Below are 7,493 nucleotides of genomic sequence, written 5' to 3'. Positions count from 1 at the left end.
TCTCTTTCTCCGGTTGCGGCAACATAGTGATATTTATCGTGAATGCTCACAAGAGTTACTATTATGAGTTAAATATCTGGAGACACGTAGACCTCTTTCTGTCTTACCTGTCAGGCATCTGAGCAATGGAGTTATTAAAACCCTCACCAATATTTCATAAAGCTCTTGTCATGCACAGAAAAATACCTTCAAGTAACAGAAACAATCAGAGATGATTATGGTATTTTAATCATTTGCCACTTAAGGAAGCTTTTCCTGTCTGGTGCTACCTTGAAGTATTCTTCGCTTGCATGAGGAGGCAGAACAGGATCCAGAGATAATCTGCTGATGGTGGAGAACTTCAAGGAAGATACGTTGAGAATATTCACTAGTTATGCTTATAGCTAAGGTTATTATAATAATCTTCAGAGGGAGAGAGTCCTTTTTACCAGCAAGCACCCAGGTGCTAACATGATGTTTGCAGCATGTGTAAATCAGCTTACCGCAGCTTTGCTTACCCCATACTGGCACCTTAGAACAGTGGCTTAAAAAGAACCATCTATTTAAGGAGTGGATCATAAGCTTAAAACAAGAATGCTATCGCAAAAGTGGTTCAGGCTTAAAGTCAGGAAAACTATTTCCTCCTCCAAATGATACAGGAAATCATTTAAGAAAGCAACTGATCCGCTCAGTAAAAAATGGAAAGTCGTATGACTCCAACTTGATTACTGCTATAGTTAACCGTCCCTTCTCCGGAAGCTCGGTCTCTCTTCTACCTGTTAATAAATTATTTCTCTTGTCATGTCAATTATAAAAGATGTGCTTCTACACTTCTAAGTTAATGAAGAGAAATCGGTATGAAGTTTCCCAGTCCTCCACTTCTCTGGGTGTCTGCAGCTTTTCAAAACGGTTGTTGTCGATATTCTTTCTAGCACACCTGAAATGGCTGGCATTTAATTACGCTCTAAGACTAATTCTTCCTCAGGTTTAGTGTCGGGTTCCATTTTTTTCTTTTTAATGACCCCCACGTGTTGTACATTTCGTGAGTCCTACTGCGCTCTGGCAGGGTCCCGACATTATTAATGCTGATTCTATGAAAAGAACAGCATTCAAGATCCCAAAAGGGAAAATATTTTCCTGTGAAGAAAAGATTTTATATATTAATGGGAGGTGACTACATGAAATTATTGCAACAGTAAGAGGTCTGATAGTGAGAAACACAGAAAAACCACAAAGGTTCCAAACACTAGGAACACTAGCAACAACCTTTTAAGTGGGACATTCTGAAAAGAATACACTTTAAAATTTGCTGCCAGATTCCAGTCTGTAATTAAATTTAAGGATGTCTATATTTATCTTGTTTCATCTTTAAATAATTCATCAATGTTTCTTTGTCCTATTTGGTATCTTATGAAGGCCCCTGATGCCCCTGAGAACCACAGTACTTCCTTCTACCGAAGCCTTATGTCTCAGATCACTGCTTTAATAATTTAAGTCACTATTTACAATCTAGATTATCCATCATTAATGTAAGATCCAACCTACCAACTCACCGAGTAATTTTTTAACTTTTCTCCTTAAGATTCAAGTAGATGGTAATACTTTAGAAATAGAGACCAGGCTTCACTCAGCCTCATTCTCTGTCGCGCCAATACGGCACCTTAAAAATAACAAGCATTTTTATTTAATGAACTTAATTTCATTGAAAATAATTCACACTTTTACTTCAGACTGTGCTTATGGGCTCGTATTTTAAAACTGGCGTGTATATGTCCAACAAAATGCTTTGTCAGAGACAAGTAATAAAATTATATTGAGAAAGAAATGGAAGTAGCATTTAGTGTCTAGTTTACACCCCAAACACTGAACAGGTCTGTGCCGATGCTGTATCATACAGTGTTTATTAGAAAATTGACATATATGGTGTCATGTCCTTTCCACATATCGGAGACAAAAGTTCAAAATGGGAAGTGCTTTGCCCAAGGCTGAATGTCTTTGGCAGATTCTGCGTATTCTGACTCCAAAGCCTGTATTTCTTCTCACTGTGGAAACTTGTTTCTAAATGTGCAGTTATAGAAAGTGGGGGGAGAGGGAGACAGAGGGGAGGGAGAGAGCGAGAGAGACAGAGAGGGAGGGAGAGGTGGGGGGGGGATGGAGGGACCTGGGGGGGCAGCCTAGAAAATGGAACAATCTGGCAGGTTCCCCATCAGTACCGTCCTGTGTCTCGTCCACCCCAGCTGGCCTCTGAGCAGACAGGCCGCTGAGAGGGGTCCAGGTGAGCCCCCAGCCCCCAGCCCCCACCCAGACGGCGCAGCCTGGCGCTCTCCATGGTCTCTGGTGCTCTAAGGTAATCATCACTGACTATTAGGAAAATTATAGTATTTCAGTGACCTTTCTCTGTGACAAGTGAACAAACCAAAAGAGAAAAGAAGGAAAAGAAAATGAGAATGTTCCAATGTGAGGAAAGTAAGGCCGTGAGTCCTGCGTCCACCATGCCGTCTACGAAGGCAGGGAAATGAAAATGATGCCTCTCTCAGATCGGAATTCCTCACCCGGCCACAACTCTGCAACGAGCTAGGGCGACGGGATGGGATCTCGCAGCATCACCCTCACCCGGCAACAGCTTCCACTCGTCTCCCCGGCTTGCTTTCCTCCCTCCTCTCTCTCTCTCTCTTTTCTTTTTCTTTTCGCCTTCGTTCTCCTTCTTTCTTTTTTTTTTTCTTTCACTGCTTTAATAACTCACATTTTCTGAATCGTTAAGAAAACCCCACACATTTTTTCCAAGAGGTTTTTTCATTTGTCTTACACTCCGTTCACTCAACACTCACTATTTTGGGGATCCCAAACCCATTATTTAACCCCTTTCAATCTTTGGTTTCCTCACCTGTAAAACACAAGATACCAACAATAAAGGCCGCGGCAGCGATGATAATACCCCTGTCTTACAGAGCTCGGATGAAAATGAAACAGGACGCATTAATCTCCTGGTCCAGGGATGACACGAGTGACTTTTCTATAAATGCAGGAGAGAAGGTGGAAAAGTAGAAATAGCCTTAAAATAATTTTTAGATGGATAACTTCAAAAAGCATTGCATAAAGATTTACAGACACCGTATAAAGCAGGTTAAATATTAGTTAATGCTTTCTACATGGTGTCTGCTTATGACCAAAGACACTATCAGGCAAGGTCTGCAACAGGGGCTTCTAAAATTTTATTTCCACATCGGTTTGGACTATGAGCTCAGCATTTCAGTCAAGCTAGATGTAGTTAGCATTGATAGCTGCTTAGAGCTACATTTTTGGACCTAGTTTTATAAAAGAAAAGACTAATAAAGTCTGAAGAGTAGTCAGTTACAATCATGCTAGAAGGCACTTATTTCCTGGTGAAAAAAAAAAAAACTCATGCAAAGACCAGTCTAATGAAAACTGGTCATTAGGACTGATGGTCATTATGTGTGGTTCTGCATCCGTCAAAGTCAGAAATTATCCACACACACATCACACATCTGCAAGGAACAAAAAATTTCGTATAGCCTCGTAGCTTTATAGGCTTTTTAAAATACCTAATTGCAATAAAGAATGCAGTACAGATCTCTCTCTCTCTTTTTTTTTTTAAACCAATTACACTCTTTTACTATTTTCTTATCTTTCAACATAAACTGAACACAATCCTGTGATAATTAAACCAGAATTCTGTATGTGGTAATTACTAACTTTATTTATAAGTTCCAGCTAAAGGGAAAAAAAATGTGTATTATTTATCTCTAAGTAAAAGCCATTTCAAGGTAATAGTTCATTTTCCTACTTTAAGATAGGAAGAAAAAAATATTTTTTCTTGGCTTTATCTGTGATACAGAACTTTTACAAACTATATGGAAAGGGATTTGCATGCTAACACAACTCACACGTATTCATCAATAAACATTTACCTGAAGCTTTTACAAGAGACAGCTGGTAATGGAGAGTCATCCAACTAGGTCTAGAAAGTCGAAACTGACCCAAATTTATCGTCTGGAACCATAAATCCAGCTCCGCCAGATTGCACGCAATATTCTCTTCTGTATTAGGAATGATCTTTTTTGGGTTCTTTGTTCGGTTTGGTGGGTTTGGTTTCTGCAGTGTATGGTTTAATTTATCGGGTGGTTAGTTCCCATTTGAAGGCAAAAAGGAATACAGCAGGCAAATTTTCCAATACTAAAATCCAAATAGAGGACACAACAAAGTCTAGGAGGACGGTCTCTTGAAATGTTGCAGGTCAAGTTTGGTGGAAACTGCGCATGACGGGAGTCCTGAGACCTTCAGGAAGCGACGTCCTGTAAGTTTGGGATTAGCCCAACTGACAGGCAAATAGGAAGAAGACTCTTTTGGAGGTGTGGTGGACACACACTGTTACATTGGTTTCGGGGGTAGGACGGAGCAATATCGTTTCTCTGGACAGTCGGCTAGAGCCCACCGCCGGCTAAGCTCCCGTCTGTCCCCAGAACACGCTGTTGCACAAGCAAAAGGTGATCTCAGGGGCCCCCAGGTAGGCAACAATGCCTCGCCCCTGTGAGTGTCCTCACGCCCAACAGCCTCTTCCATCCTTGTCAGGGGGACGGCTCACCTTCTGTCCTCTACAACACAGGAAACTCTTTTTAATAAGAGAAGATTTTAGGGGCACCTGGGTGGCTCAGTGGGTTAAGCTTCTGCCTTCGGCTCAGGTCATGATCTCAGGGTCCTGGCATCGGGCTCTCTGCTCTGCGGGGAACCTGCTTCTCCTTCTCTCTCTCTGCCTACTTGTGACCCCCCTCTCTGTCAAATAAATAAACAAAATCTTTGAAAAAAAAAAGAAAGAAAGAAAGAAAGAAAGAAAGAAAAGAAAAGATTTTTAAAAATCTACCTGTGTGAACAAAAACCACTCTGTAAGTTATGGTGTCTGGCCAGGATCACCTGGGCAGCTGGAAATACAGACACTGAAAGAGCAGGATGGAAAACTCACCAGGGTTGCGGGCCTTGGCGGCAGTAAGCACCACACACACTGCTTCTCTGCTGCGTCAGACATCGTTCTCCCAGTAACGCAGCGGTCCCGGTGCTCTGGTCCTCATCTGAAATGGAGGAAAACCCGAGTTCCAGAAGCATGGATGACACCTTCAGAACCAAGCCACTAATGGATGCCCGCAGACGCCCCGAGCCATTCTACTTGATATTTACAAGGACTTGTTTTCCAGGTAACGGATCCTCACCTTCCTGAGGCACATAAACAGCCAACTTTCCCAGCAGCATTTAGTTCACTGAATATGGCGACCTTTGTAGTGTCAATATTCCATCTATGTGTTTGTCTCTGTCGTAGGCTGAGTCATGTTTCTCCCCAAAATAGGTTCCAGAAGCTGGAAGGTTCCAGAAGCTGGGATAGGTTCCTAATCCCCAGAAGCTGTGTGTATGACTTGTTTGGAAATAGGGTCCTCATGGGTATCATCACATTCAGATGAAATCATACTGGATTAGGGTGGAACCCAATCCAAGGAAGCTTGAGAGAAAGCACGGCCCTACACACACCTTGGTTGTGGACCTCTGGACACCAGGACGAGGAGAGAATGCATTTCTTCGTTCAGGCTCCTAGTCTGTGGTGCTTTGTTTGTCACAACAGTCTCGGGAAACCGATACAGTCTGTGAGTTCTCACTCTACGCATCTCTTTCTGTAGCACTAGACACTTCCTTAATTCCTATGGATTTGTAATAAATCATGATATTTGGAAGGGCAGATTCCACAACCTTGTAATTCTTTGGTCTTTTCTAGCTACCCTGGATCTCCTGCTCTTCCATATGAATTTCAGAATAAGTTAATGCAGATCTGTGAAAAACCCACTTTAGATTTTGACTGGAATTTAATGAAATTAGAAGACTGATTTAGGAAGTATTCATATATTTAAGATAAAGGGTTTTCTAGCATGAAAGCAAGATGGATTTCCATTCATTCAAATATCCAGTACTGCTTCATAATTTTCCCTGTAAAGATTTTACACATATTTAGTGGGATTATTACCAGAGCTCTAGAAATATTGTTGAAATTGTGAATGGGATCTTTGTTACAATTATTTTGAATTAGTCTATAGCAATCTTATCACCTGCAAACGAAGTCATCGTAATCTCTCCATCTCTGATTTTTATAATTCTTTTTTTTCCTTTTTGTTAAACTTTAGTAGACACAGTGGTTGACAATGGTCATCCTTATATTATTTCTGACTTTAACTGGATGGATCTAAAATGTCCCCATTAATTATGAAGCTTCGTATAGGCTTTAAGAAAAATGAATAAACATGATGTGTTGGACCCATTTCATTTTATTAAGAACTTGTTAAGATTGTCTTTTGAAAATAATGAACACATAAGCAAATCTGTAATGTCCAGTCATTCTGGAATTTCTAAAATAAATGTAAAATTCTGTAAGTTTTCTTTATAGGTACAATTTTTCAGGCTTTCACTAAAATTGATGACTTCTGGGGTACCCTTAAGTCCTGAACATTTCTAATTTCTAGTTCTTTCAATAAGAGGTTTGGTTTAAAATATACATATATATCTAAAGCAGTATTTGACCATGTGAAACCAGAAATACTTGTTTCAGGAAATGCGTGCACATTTCAGATATACGCTTAACATGATGTTGTTGGTCTGTGTGAAATTTAAAAGGAAAAACACACACCATTTCCCTGAGAAATCCACACAGTTCTGTGCACACGCTGGCGCCTGCCCCCCGAGGGCTCGGAAGGGCCCTCAAACTGTACAAGGTACTTGTACTTCATTTGAAAGAACGAATTTATTCAATTAAAATTTCCTACTTTATTTCATAAAATAACATATTTTATGACTACAGTGAAGCCAATCGGATCAGGCCCCCCAGCCTTTCCTGGCACCTGCCCCAGGTAAAGCACTTGGGAGACACGGAGGCTGAGCAGGTGTGCGACCCCTGCTGGGCCGGGTGCTCCGGACTTAAGAAGAAAAAGGGGGTTTTTAATGACAAAGAAGCACCAAGTACTCAGAACATTAGGAACTTCCTGGAAAAATAAAAATTTAAAAAAACACAGTTGTGTCCAAGGATGACCAGACCAGACGGTGCCAGATGGGACAAAGGACGTGCCCCAGAGAAGCAGAAGCCGGAGGGAGAGGAGGGGACTGGACAGGAGGGAAGACCCCTGGGACACAGCAGACCCAGGCCCGGCTGGGACACGTGCATTGGGAAATGCCACCGACCAGGGACAGTGTGTCGGGCCCTCCCCATATAAACTGCCCGTATCTCCCATGCGCTTCCGACAAGCCTCCTTCCCAGCGGTCCGGGTGTGGTTCACTTCCAGACTATCTTTCCACTCGTGCCTGATGCCGTCCAAGACCTGTCCGCCCCACACAAATTCCAGCCCAATAAGGAGTCTCGGTGGGCTTTCTAAAAACTATTTACCCAACGGAGTGGTGAGAGGATAGAAGCTCTTACCTTTAAAAAGAGAATTCCCATCTTTCCATCAGCTCTGGGAAGACTCGCTGGG

General features: G+C 41.8%; 1 non-coding gene across 1 annotated transcript; it reads right to left on the bottom strand.

Moving 5' to 3' along the window:
- Positions 1-4,476: 4,476 nt before the first annotated feature.
- LOC132022944 (U6atac minor spliceosomal RNA) lies at positions 4,477-4,601 on the bottom strand. Its single transcript, XR_009405826.1, has one exon. It is a non-coding gene; the product is annotated as a U6atac minor spliceosomal RNA (small nuclear RNA).
- Between the last annotated feature and the right edge of the window lie 2,892 nt (positions 4,602-7,493).

This window comes from Mustela nigripes, chromosome 7 (genome assembly GCF_022355385.1).
Source record: "Mustela nigripes isolate SB6536 chromosome 7, MUSNIG.SB6536, whole genome shotgun sequence".
Classification (NCBI taxonomy): Eukaryota; Metazoa; Chordata; class Mammalia; order Carnivora; family Mustelidae; genus Mustela; species Mustela nigripes.
Note: the sequence above shows the minus strand (reverse complement) of the source record. Positions and strands in the feature narration are given on the sequence as shown.